Here is a 13,349-nt window from a genome sequence, read left to right as displayed (position 1 = left end):
TCTCTTCATAGAACTAAAAGGTTCAGGGACTTCTCTTAATAGAACTAAACGGTTCAGGGACTTCTCTTTAAAGAACTAAAAGGTTCATGGACTTCTCTTCAGGAACTAAAAGGTTCAGGCACTTCTCATCATATAACTAAAAGGTTCAGGGACTTCTCTTCAAAGAACTAAAAGGTTCAGGGACTTCTCTTCAGGAACTAAAAGGTTCAGGGACTTCTCTTAATAGAACTAAACGGTTCAGGGACTTCTCTTTAAAGAACTAAAAGGTTCATGGACTTCTCTTCAGGAACTAAAAGGTTCAGGGACATCTCTTCATGGCACTAAAAGGTTCAGGGACTTCTCTTCAGGAACTAAAAGGTTCAGGGACTTCTCTTCATAGACCTAACAGGTTCAGGGACGTCTCTTCAGGAACTAAAAGGTTCACAGACGTCTCTTCAGGAACTAAAAGGTTCAGGGACGTCTCTTTAAAGATCTAAAAGGTTCAGGGACTTCTCTTCAGGAACTAAAAGGTTCAGGGACTTCTCTACATAGAACTAAAAGGTTCAGGGACTTCTCTTTATATAACTAAAAGGTTCAGGGACTTCTCTTCAGGAACTAAAAGGTTCAGTGACTTCTCTTCACAGAACTAAAAGGTTCAGGGACTTCACTTAATAGAACTAAAAGGTTCAGGGACTTCTCTTCAGGAAATAAAAGGTTCAGGGACTTCTCTTCTCAGAACTAAAAGGTTCAGGGACTTCACTTAATAGAACTAAAAGGTTCAGGGACTTCTCTTCAGGAAATAAAAGGTTCAGGGACTTCTCTTCTCAGAACTAAAAGGTTCAGGGACTTCTCTTCAAAGAACTAAAAGGTTCAGGGACTTCTCTTCAAGAACTAAAAGGTTCAGGGACTTCTCTTCAGGAACTAAAAGGTTCAGGGGCATCTCTTTAAAGAACTAAAAGGTTCAGGAACTTCTCTTCAGGGTTCAGGGACTTCTCTTCAGGAACTAAAAGGTTCAGGGACTTCTCTTCAGGAACTAAAAGGTTAAGGGACTTCTCTTCTCAGAACAAAAAGGTTCAGGGACTTCTCTTCAGGAACTAAAAGGTTCAGTGACTTCTCTTCACAGAACTAAAAGGTTCAGGGACTTCACTTAATAGAACTAAAAGGTTCAGGGACTTCTCTTCAGGAAATAAAAGGTTCAGGGACTTCTCTTCTCAGAACTAAAAGGTTCAGGGACTTCTCTTCAAAGAACTAAAAGGTTCAGGGACTTCTCTTCAAGAACTAAAAGGTTCAGGGACTTCTCTTCAGGAACTAAAAGGTTCAGGGGCATCTCTTTAAAGAACTAAAAGGTTCAGGAACTTCTCTTCAGGGTTCAGGGACTTCTCTTCAGGAACTAAAAGGTTCAGGGACTTCTCTTCAGGAACTAAAAGGTTAAGGGACTTCTCTTCTCAGAACAAAAAGGTTCAGGGACTTCTCTTCATGGAACTAAAAGGTTCAGGGACATCTCGTCAGGAACAAAAAGGTTCAGGGACATCTCTTCATAGAACTAAAAGGTTCAGGGACATCTCTTCATAGACATATCAGGGTCAGGGACTTCACTTCAAAGAACTAAAAGGTTCAGGGACTTCTCTTCAGGAACTAAAAGGTTCAGGGACTTCTCTTTATAGAACTAAAAGGTTAAGGGACATCTCTTCTCAGAACTAAAAGGTTCAGGGACTTCTCTTCATAGAACTAAAAGTGTAAGGGACTTCTCTTAGAAGAACTAAACGGTTCAGGGACTTCTCTTTAAAGAACTAAAAGGTTCATGGACTCCTCTTCAGGAACTAAAAGGTTCAGGCACTTCTCATCATATAACTAAAAGGTTCAGGGACTTCTCTTCAGGAACTAAAAGGTTCAGGGACTTCTCTTCATAGAACTAAAAGGTTCAGGGACTTCTCTTCAAAGAACTAAAAGGTTCAGGGACTTCTCTTCAGGAACTAAAAGGTTCAGGGACTTCTCTTCATAGAACTAAAAAGTTCAGGGACATCTCTTCATGGAACAAAAAGGTTCAGGGACTTCTCTTCAGGAACTAAAAGGTTCAGGGACATCTCTTCATAGAACTAAAAAGTTCAGGGACATCTCTTCATAGACCTATCAGGGTCAGGGACTTCACTTCAAAGAACTAAAAGGTTCAGGGACTTCTCTTCAGGAACTAAAAGGTTCATTGACTTCTCTTAATAGAACTAAAAGGTTAAGGGAATTCTCTTCTCAGAACTAAAAGGTTCAGGGACTTCTCTTCAGGAACTAAAAGGATCAGGGACTTCTCTTCATAGAACTAAAAGGGTAAGGGACTTCTCTTCTCAGAACTAAAAGGTTAAGGGACTTCTCTTCATATAACTAAAAGGTTCAGGGACTTCTCTTAGAAGAACTAAACGGTTCAGGGACTTCTCTTTAAAGAACTAAAAGGTTCATGGACTTCTCTTCAGGAACTAAAAGGTTCAGGCACTTCTCATCATATAAATAAAAGGTTCAGGGACTTCTCTTCAAAGAACTAAAAGGTTCAGGGACTTCTCTTCATAGAACTAAAAAGTTCAGGGACATCTCTTCATGGAACAAAAAGGTTCAGGGACTTCTCTTCAGGAACTAAAAGGTTCAGGGACATCTCTTCATCGAACTAAAAAGTTCAGGGACATCTCTTCATAGACCTATCAGGGTCAGGGACTTCACTTCAAAGAACTAAAATGTTCAGGGACTTCTCTTCAGGAACTAAAAGGTTCAGGGACTTCTCTTCATGGAACTAAAAGGTTAAGGGAATTCTCTTCTCAGAACTAAAAGGTTCAGGGACTTCTCTTCAGGAACTCAAAGGTTCAGGGACTTCTCTTCAGGAACTAAAAGGTTCAGGGACTTCTCTTCATAGAACTAAAAGGTTCAGGGACTTCTCTTAGAAGAACTAAACAGTTCAGGGACTTCTCTTTAAAGAACTAAAAGGTTCATGGACTCCTCTTCAGGAACTAAAAGGTTCAGGGACATCTCTTCATAGAACTACAAAGTTCAGGGACATCTCTTCATAGACCTATCAGGGTCAGGGACTTCACTTCAAAGAACTAAAAGGTTCAGGGACTTCTGTTCAGGAACTAAAAGGTTCAGGGACTTCTCTTCATAGAACTAAAAGGTTAAGGGAATTCTCTTCTCAGAACTAAAAGGTTCAGGGACTTCTCTTCAGGAACTAAAAGGTTCAGGCACTTCTCATCATATAACTAAAAGGTTCAGGGACTTCTCTTCAGGAACTAAAAGGTTCAGTGACATCTCTTCATGGAACTAAAAGGTTCAGGGACTTCTCTTCAGGAACTAAAAGGTTCAGGGACTTCTCTTCAGGAACTAAAAGGTTCAGGGGCATCTCTTTAAAGAACTAAAAGGTTCAGGAACTTCTCTTTAGGGTTCAGGGACTTCTCTTCATTGAACTAAAAGGTTCAGGGACTTCTCTTCAGGAACTAAAAGGTTAAGGGACTTCTCTTCTCAGAACTAAAAGATTCAGAGACTTCTCTTCAAAGAACTAAAAGGTTCAGGGACTTCTCTTCAGGAACTAAAAGGTTCAGGGACTTCTCTTCATAGAACTAAAAGGTTAAGGGAATTCTCTTCTCAGAACTAAAAGGTTCAGGGACTTCTCTTCAGAAACTAAAAGGTTCAGGGACTTCTCATCATATAACTAAAAGGTTCAGGGACTTCTCTTCAAAGAACTAAAAGGTGCAGGGACTTCTCTTCAGGAACTAAAAGGTTCAGGGACATCTCTTCATGGAACTAAAAGGTTCAGGGACTTCTCTTTAGGGTTCAGGGACTTCTCTTCATAGAACTAAAAGGTTCAGGGACTTCTCTTCAGGAACTAAAAGGTTAAGGGACTTCTCTTCTCAGAACTAAAAGATTCAGGGACTTCTCTTCATGGAACTAAAAGGTTCAGGGACTTCTCTTCAGGAACTAAAAGGTTCAGGGGCATCTCTTTAAAGAACTAAAAGGTTCAGGAACTTCTCTTCAGGGTTCAGGGACTTCTCTTCATAGAACTAAAAGGTTCAGGGACTTCTCTTCAGGAACTAAAAGGTTAAGGGACTTCTCTTCTCAGAACTAAAAGGTTCAGGGACTTCTCTTCAGGAACTAAAAGGTTCAGGGACTTCTCTTCATAGAACTAAAAGGTTCAGGGACTTCTCTTCAAAGAACTAAAAGGGTAAGGGACTTCTCTTCAGGAACTAAAAGGTTCAGGGACTTCTCTTCATAGAACTAAAAGGTTCAGGGACTTCTCTTAATAGAACTAAACGGTTCAGGGACTTCTCTTTAAAGAACTAAAAGGTTCATGGACTTCTCTTCAGGAACTAAAAGGTTCAGGCACTTCTCATCATATAACTAAAAGGTTCAGGGACTTCTCTTCAAAGAACTAAAAGGTTCAGGGACTTCTCTTCAGGAACTAAAAGGTTCAGGGACTTCTCTTAATAGAACTAAACGGTTCAGGGACTTCTCTTTAAAGAACTAAAAGGTTCATGGACTTCTCTTCAGGAACTAAAAGGTTCAGGGACATCTCTTCATGGCACTAAAAGGTTCAGGGACTTCTCTTCAGGAACTAAAAGGTTCAGGGACTTCTCTTCATAGACCTAACAGGTTCAGGGACGTCTCTTCAGGAACTAAAAGGTTCACAGACGTCTCTTCAGGAACTAAAAGGTTCAGGGACGTCTCTTTAAAGAACTAAAAGGTTCATGGACTTCTCTTCAGGAACTAAAAGGTTCAGGGACATCTCTTCATAGAACTACAAAGTTCAGGGACATCTCTTCATAGACCTATCAGGGTCAGGGACTTCACTTCAAAGAACTAAAAGGTTCAGGGACTTCTGTTCAGGAACTAAAAGGTTCAGGGACTTCTCTTCATAGAACTAAAAGGTTAAGGGAATTCTCTTCTCAGAACTAAAAGGTTCAGGGACTTCTCTTCAGGAACTAAAAGGTTCAGGCACTTCTCATCATATAACTAAAAGGTTCAGGGACTTCTCTTCAGGAACTAAAAGGTTCAGTGACATCTCTTCATGGAACTAAAAGGTTCAGGGACTTCTCTTCAGGAACTAAAAGGTTCAGGGACTTCTCTTCAGGAACTAAAAGGTTCAGGGGCATCTCTTTAAAGAACTAAAAGGTTCAGGAACTTCTCTTTAGGGTTCAGGGACTTCTCTTCATTGAACTAAAAGGTTCAGGGACTTCTCTTCAGGAACTAAAAGGTTAAGGGACTTCTCTTCTCAGAACTAAAAGATTCAGAGACTTCTCTTCAAAGAACTAAAAGGTTCAGGGACTTCTCTTCAGGAACTAAAAGGTTCAGGGACTTCTCTTCATAGAACTAAAAGGTTAAGGGAATTCTCTTCTCAGAACTAAAAGGTTCAGGGACTTCTCTTCAGAAACTAAAAGGTTCAGGCACTTCTCATCATATAACTAAAAGGTTCAGGGACTTCTCTTCAAAGAACTAAAAGGTGCAGGGACTTCTCTTCAGGAACTAAAAGGTTCAGGGACATCTCTTCATGGAACTAAAAGGTTCAGGGACTTCTCTTTAGGGTTCAGGGACTTCTCTTCATAGAACTAAAAGGTTCAGGGACTTCTCTTCAGGAACTAAAAGGTTAAGGGACTTCTCTTCTCAGAACTAAAAGATTCAGGGACTTCTCTTCATGGAACTAAAAGGTTCAGGGACTTCTCTTCAGGAACTAAAAGGTTCAGGGGCATCTCTTTAAAGAACTAAAAGGTTCAGGAACTTCTCTTCAGGGTTCAGGGACTTCTCTTCATAGAACTAAAAGGTTCAGGGACTTCTCTTCAGGAACTAAAAGGTTAAGGGACTTCTCTTCTCAGAACTAAAAGGTTCAGGGACTTCTCTTCAGGAACTAAAAGGTTCAGGGACTTCTCTTCATAGAACTAAAAGGTTCAGGGACTTCTCTTCAAAGAACTAAAAGGGTAAGGGACTTCTCTTCAGGAACTAAAAGGTTCAGGGACTTCTCTTCATAGAACTAAAAGGTTCAGGGACTTCTCTTAATAGAACTAAACGGTTCAGGGACTTCTCTTTAAAGAACTAAAAGGTTCATGGACTTCTCTTCAGGAACTAAAAGGTTCAGGCACTTCTCATCATATAACTAAAAGGTTCAGGGACTTCTCTTCAAAGAACTAAAAGGTTCAGGGACTTCTCTTCAGGAACTAAAAGGTTCAGGGACTTCTCTTAATAGAACTAAACGGTTCAGGGACTTCTCTTTAAAGAACTAAAAGGTTCATGGACTTCTCTTCAGGAACTAAAAGGTTCAGGGACATCTCTTCATGGCACTAAAAGGTTCAGGGACTTCTCTTCAGGAACTAAAAGGTTCAGGGACTTCTCTTCATAGACCTAACAGGTTCAGGGACGTCTCTTCAGGAACTAAAAGGTTCACAGACGTCTCTTCAGGAACTAAAAGGTTCAGGGACGTCTCTTTAAAGATCTAAAAGGTTCAGGGACTTCTCTTCAGGAACTAAAAGGTTCAGGGACATCTCTTCATAGAACTAAAAGGTTCAGGGACATCTCTTCATAGACCTCTCAGGGTCAGGGACTTCTCTTCATAGAACTAAAAGGTTCAGTGACTTCTCTTCAGGAACTAAAAGGTTCAGGGACTTCTTTTCATAGAACTAAAAGGTTCAGGGACTTCTCTTCAAAGAACTAAAAGGTTCAGGGACTTCTCTTCAGGAACTAAAAGGTTCAGGGACTTCTCTACATAGAACTAAAAGGTTCAGGGACTTCTCTTTATATAACTAAAAGGTTCAGGGACTTCTCTTCAGGAACTAAAAGGTTCAGTGACTTCTCTTCACAGAACTAAAAGGTTCAGGGACTTCACTTAATAGAACTAAAAGGTTCAGGGACTTCTCTTCAGGAAATAAAAGGTTCAGGGACTTCTCTTCTCAGAACTAAAAGGTTCAGGGACTTCTCTTCAAAGAACTAAAAGGTTCAGGGACTTCTCTTCAAGAACTAAAAGGTTCAGGGACTTCTCTTCAGGAACTAAAAGGTTCAGGGGCATCTCTTTAAAGAACTAAAAGGTTCAGGAACTTCTCTTCAGGGTTCAGGGACTTCTCTTCAGGAACTAAAAGGTTCAGGGACTTCTCTTCAGGAACTAAAAGGTTAAGGGACTTCTCTTCTCGGAACAAAAAGGTTCAGGGACTTCTCTTCATGGAACTAAAAGGTTCAGGGACATCTCGTCAGGAACAAAAAGGTTCAGGGACATCTCTTCATAGAACTAAAAGGTTCAGGGACATCTCTTCATAGACATATCAGGGTCAGGGACTTCACTTCAAAGAACTAAAAGGTTCAGGGACTTCTCTTCAGGAACTAAAAGGTTCAGGGACTTCTCTTTATAGAACTAAAAGGTTAAGGGACATCTCTTCTCAGAACTAAAAGGTTCAGGGACTTCTCTTCATAGAACTAAAAGGGTAAGGGACTTCTCTTAGAAGAACTAAACGGTTCAGGGACTTCTCTTTAAAGAACTAAAAGGTTCATGGACTCCTCTTCAGGAACTAAAAGGTTCAGGCACTTCTCATCATATAACTAAAAGGTTCAGGGACTTCTCTTCAGGAACTAAAAGGTTCAGGGACTTCTCTTCATAGAACTAAAAGGTTCAGGGACTTCTCTTCAAAGAACTAAAAGGTTCAGGGACTTCTCTTCAGGAACTAAAAGGTTCAGGGACTTCTCTTCATAGAACTAAAAAGTTCAGGGACATCTCTTCATGGAACAAAAAGGTTCAGGGACTTCTCTTCAGGAACTAAAAGGTTCAGGGACATCTCTTCATAGAACTAAAAAGTTCAGGGACATCTCTTCATAGACCTATCAGGGTCAGGGACTTCACTTCAAAGAACTAAAAGGTTCAGGGACTTCTCTTCAGGAACTAAAAGGTTCATTGACTTCTCTTCATAGAACTAAAAGGTTAAGGGAATTCTCTTCTCAGAACTAAAAGGTTCAGGGACTTCTCTTCAGGAACTAAAAGGATCAGGGACTTCTCTTCATAGAACTAAAAGGGTAAGGGACTTCTCTTCTCAGAACTAAAAGGTTAAGGGACTTCTCTTCATATAACTAAAAGGTTCAGGGACTTCTCTTAGAAGAACTAAACGGTTCAGGGACTTCTCTTTAAAGAACTAAAAGGTTCATGGACTTCTCTTCAGGAACTAAAAGGTTCAGGCACTTCTCATCATATAAATAAAAGGTTCAGGGACTTCTCTTCAAAGAACTAAAAGGTTCAGGGACTTCTCTTCATAGAACTAAAAGGTTCAGGGACTTCTCTTCAAAGAACTAAAAGGTTCAGGGACTTCTCTTCAGGAACTAAAAGGTTCAGGGACTTCTCTTCATAGAACTAAAAAGTTCAGGGACATCTCTTCATGGAACTAAAAGGTTCAGGGACTTCTCTTCAGGAACTAAAAGGTTCAGGGACTTCTCTTCAGGAACTAAAAGGTTCAGGCACTTCTCATCATATAACTAAACGGTTCAGGGACTTCTCTTTAAAGAACTAAAAGGTTCATGGACTTCTCTTCAGGAACTAAAAGGTTCAGGGACATCTCTTCATGGAACTAAAAGGTTCAGGGACTTCTCTTCAGGAACTAAAAGGTTCAGGGACTTCTCTTCATAGACCTAACAGGTTCAGGGACGTCTCTTCAGGAACTAAAAGGTTCACAGACGTCTCTTCAGGAACTAAAAGGTTCAGGGACGTCTCTTTAAAGATCTAAAAGGTTCAGGGACTTCTCTTCAGGAACTAAAAGGTTCAGGGACATCTCTTCATAGAACTAAAAGGTTCAGGGACATCTCTTCATAGACCTCTCAGGGTCAGGGACTTCTCTTCATAGAACTAAAAGGTTCAGTGACTTCTCTTCAGGAACTAAAAGGTTCAGGGACTTCTTTTCATAGAACTAAAAGGTTCAGGGACTTCTCTTCTCAGAACTAAAAGGTTCAGGGACTTCTCTTCAGGAACTAAAAGGTTCAGGGACTTCTCTACATAGAAGTAAAAGGTTCAGGGACTTCTCTTTATATAACTAAAAGGTTCAGGGACTTCTCTACATAGAAGTAAAAGGTTCAGGGACTTCTCTTTATATAACTAAAAGGTTCAGGGACTTCTCTTCAGGAACTAAAAGGTTCAGTGACTTCTCTTCACAGAACTAAAAGGTTCAGGGACTTCTCTTCAGGAAATAAAAGGTTAAGGGACTTCTCTTCTCAGAACTAAAAGGTTCAGGGACATCTCTTCATGGAACTAAAAGGTTCAGGGACTTCTCTTCAGGAACTAAAAGGTTCAGGGACTTCTCTTCAGGAACTAAAAGGTTCAGGGGCATCTCTTTAAAGAACTAAAAGGTTCAGGAACTTCTCTTTAGGGTTCAGGGACTTCTCTTAATAGAACTAAAAGGTTCAGGGACTTCTCTTCAGGAACTAAAAGGTTAAGGGACTTCTCTTCTCAGAACTAAAAGATTCAGGGACTTCTCTTCATGGAACTAAAAGGTTCAGGGACTTCTCTTCAGGAACTAAAAGGTTCAGGGACTTCTCTTCAGGAACTAAAAGGTTCAGGCACTTCTCATCATATAACTAAAAGGTTCAGGGACTTCTCTTCAAAGAACTAAAAGGTTCAGGGACTTCTCTTCAGGAACTAAAAGGTTCAGGGACTTCTCTTTATAGAACTAAAAGGTTAAGGGACATCTCTTCTCAGAACTAAAAGGTTCAGGGACTTCTCTTCATAGAACTAAAAGGGTAAGGGACTTCTCTTAGAAGAACTAAATGGTTCAGGGACTTCTCTTTAAAGAACTAAAAGGTTCATGGACTCCTCTTCAGGAACTAAAAGGTTCAGGCACTTCTCATCATATAACTAAAAGGTTCAGGGACATCTCTTCATAGATCTAAAAAGTTCAGGGACATCTCTTCATAGACCTATCAGGGTCAGGGACTTCACTTCAAAGAACTAAAAGGTTCAGGGACTTCTCTTCAGGAACTAAAAGGTTCAGGGACTTCTCTTCATAGAACTAAAAGGTTAAGGGAATTCTCTTCTCAGAACTAAAAGGTTCAGTGACTTCTCTTCAGGAACTAAAAGGATCAGGGACTTCTCTTCATAGAACTAAAAGGGTAAGGGACTTCTCTTCTCAGAACTAAAAGGTTAAGGGACTTCTCTTCATATAACTAAAAGGTTCAGGGACTTCTCTTCAGGAACTAAAAGGTTCAGGGACTTCTCTTCATAGAACTAAAAGGTTCAGGGACTTCTCTTAGAAGAACTAAACGGTTCAGGGACTTCTCTTTAAAGAACTAAAAGGTTCTTTGACTTCTCTTCAGGAACTAAAAGGTTCAGGCACTTCTCATCATATAAATAAAAGGTTCAGGGACTTCTCTTCAAAGAACTAAAAGGTTCAGGGACTTCTCTTCATAGAACTAAAAGGTTCAGGGACTTCTCTTCAAAGAACTAAAAGGTTCAGGGACTTCTCTTCAGGAACTAAAAGGTTCAGGGACTTCTCTTCATAGAACTAAAAAGTTCAGGGACATCTCTTCATGGAACTAAAAGGTTCAGGGACTTCTCTTCAGGAACTAAAAGGTTCAGGGACTTCTCTTCAGGAACTAAAAGGTTCAGGCACTTCTCATCATATAACTAAAAGGTTCAGGGACTTCTCTTCAAAGAACTAAAAGGTGCAGGGACTTCTCTTCAGGAACTAAAAGGTTCAGGGACATCTCTTCATGGAACTAAAAGGTTCAGGGACTTCTCTTCAGGAACTAAAAGGTTCAGGGACTTCTCTTCAGGAACTAAAAGGTTCAGGGGCATCTCTTTAAAGAACTAAAAGGTTCAGGAACTTCTCTTTAGGGTTCAGGGACTTCTCTTAATAGAACTAAAAGGTTCAGGGACTTCTCTTCAGGAACTAAAAGGTTAAGGGACTTCTCTTCTCAGAACTAAAAGATTCAGGGACTTCTCTTCATGGAACTAAAAGGTTCAGGGACTTCTCTTCAGGAACTAAAAGGTTCAGGGGCATCTCTTTAAAGAACTAAAAGGTTCAGGAACTTCTCTTCAAAGAACTAAAAGGTTCAGGGACTTCTCTTCAGGAACTAAAAGGTTCAGGGACTTCTCTTCATAGAACTAAAAGGTTCAGGGACTTCTCTTCAAAGAACTAAAAGGTTCAGGGACTTCTCATCAGGAACTAAAAGGTTCAGGGACTTCTCTTCATAGAACTAAAAAGTTCAGGGACATCTCTTCATGGAACAAAAAGGTTCAGGGACTTCTCTTCAGGAACTAAAAGGTTCAGGGACATCTCTTCATAGAACTAAAAAGTTCAGGGACATCTCTTCATAGACCTATCAGGGTCAGGGACTTCACTTCAAAGAACTAAAAGGTTCAGGGACTTCTCTTCAGGAACTAAAAGGTTCAGGGACTTCTCTTCATAGAACTAAAAGGTTAAGGGAATTCTCTTCTCAGAACTAAAAGGTTCAGGGACTTCTCTTCAGGAACTAAAAGGATCAGGGACTTCTCTTCATAGAACTAAAAGGGTAAGGGACTTCTCTTCTCAGAACTAAAAGGTTAAGGGACTTCTCTTCATATAACTAAAAGGTTCAGGGACTTCTCTTCAGGAACTAAAAGGTTCAGGGACTTCTCTTCATAGAACTAAAAGGTTCAGGGACTTCTCTTAGAAGAACTAAACGGTTCAGGGACTTCTCTTTAAAGAACTAAAAGGTTCATGGACTTCTCTTCAGGAACTAAAAGGTTCAGGCACTTCTCATCATATAAATAAAAGGTTCAGGGACTTCTCTTCAAAGAACTAAAAGTTTCAGGGACTTCTCTTCAGGAACTAAAAGGTTCAGGGACTTCTCTTCATAGAACTAAAAGGTTCAGGGACTTCTCTTCAAAGAACTAAAATGTTCAGGGACTTCTCTTCAGGAACTAAAAGGTTCAGGGACTTCTCTTCATAGAACTAAAAAGTTCAGGGACATCTCTTCATGGAACTAAAAGGTTCAGGGACTTCTCTTCAGGAACTAAAAGGTTCAGGGACTTCTCTTTAAAGATCTAAAAGGTTCAGGGACATCTCTTCAGGAACTAAAAGGTTCAGGGACATCTCTTCATAGAACTACAAAGTTCAGGGACATCTCTTCATAGACCTATCAGGGTCAGGGACTTCACTTCAAAGAACTAAAAGGTTCAGGGACTTCTCTTCAGGAACTAAAAGGTTCAGGGACTTCTCTTCATAGAACTAAAAGGTTAAGGGAATTCTCTTCTCAGAACTAAAAGGTTCAGGGACTTCTCTTCAGGAACTAAAAGGTTCAGGCACTTCTCATCATATAACTAAAAAGTTCAGGGACATCTCTTCATAGACCTATCAGGGTCAGGGACTTCACTTCAAAGAACTAAAAGGTTCAGGGACTTCTCTTCAGGAACTAAAAGGTTCAGGGACTTCTCTTCATAGAACTAAAAGGTTAAGGGAATTCTCTTCTCAGAACTAAAAGGTTCAGGGACTTCTCTTCAGGAACTAAAAGGATCAGGGACTTCTCTTCATAGAACTAAAAGGGTAAGGGACTTCTCTTCTCAGAACTAAAAGGTTAAGGGACTTCTCTTCATATAACTAAAAGGTTCAGGGACTTCTCTTCAGGAACTAAAAGGTTCAGGGACTTCTCTTCATAGAACTAAAAGGTTCAGGGACTTCTCTTAGAAGAACTAAACGGTTCAGGGACTTCTCTTTAAAGAACTAAAAGGTTCATGGACTTCTCTTCAGGAACTAAAAGGTTCAGGCACTTCTCATCATATAAATAAAAGGTTCAGGGACTTCTCTTCAAAGAACTAAAAGTTTCAGGGACTTCTCTTCAGGAACTAAAAGGTTCAGGGACTTCTCTTCATAGAACTAAAAGGTTCAGGGACTTCTCTTCAAAGAACTAAAATGTTCAGGGACTTCTCTTCAGGAACTAAAAGGTTCAGGGACTTCTCTTCATAGAACTAAAAAGTTCAGGGACATCTCTTCATGGAACTAAAAGGTTCAGGGACTTCTCTTCAGGAACTAAAAGGTTCAGGGACTTCTCTTTAAAGATCTAAAAGGTTCAGGGACATCTCTTCAGGAACTAAAAGGTTCAGGGACATCTCTTCATAGAACTACAAAGTTCAGGGACATCTCTTCATAGACCTATCAGGGTCAGGGACTTCACTTCAAAGAACTAAAAGGTTCAGGGACTTCTCTTCAGGAACTAAAAGGTTCAGGGACTTCTCTTCATAGAACTAAAAGGTTAAGGGAATTCTCTTCTCAGAACTAAAAGGTTCAGGGACTTCTCTTCAGGAACTAAAAGGTTCAGGCACTTCTCATCATATAACTAAAAGGTTCAGGGACTTCTCTTCAGGAACTAAAAGGTTCAGGGACTTCTCTTTAAAGATCTAAAAGGTTCAGGGA

The sequence above is a fragment of the Symphodus melops genome, assembly GCF_947650265.1.
Source record: "Symphodus melops genome assembly, chromosome: 20".
Taxonomy (NCBI): Eukaryota; Metazoa; Chordata; class Actinopteri; order Labriformes; family Labridae; genus Symphodus; species Symphodus melops.
Note: the sequence above shows the minus strand (reverse complement) of the source record.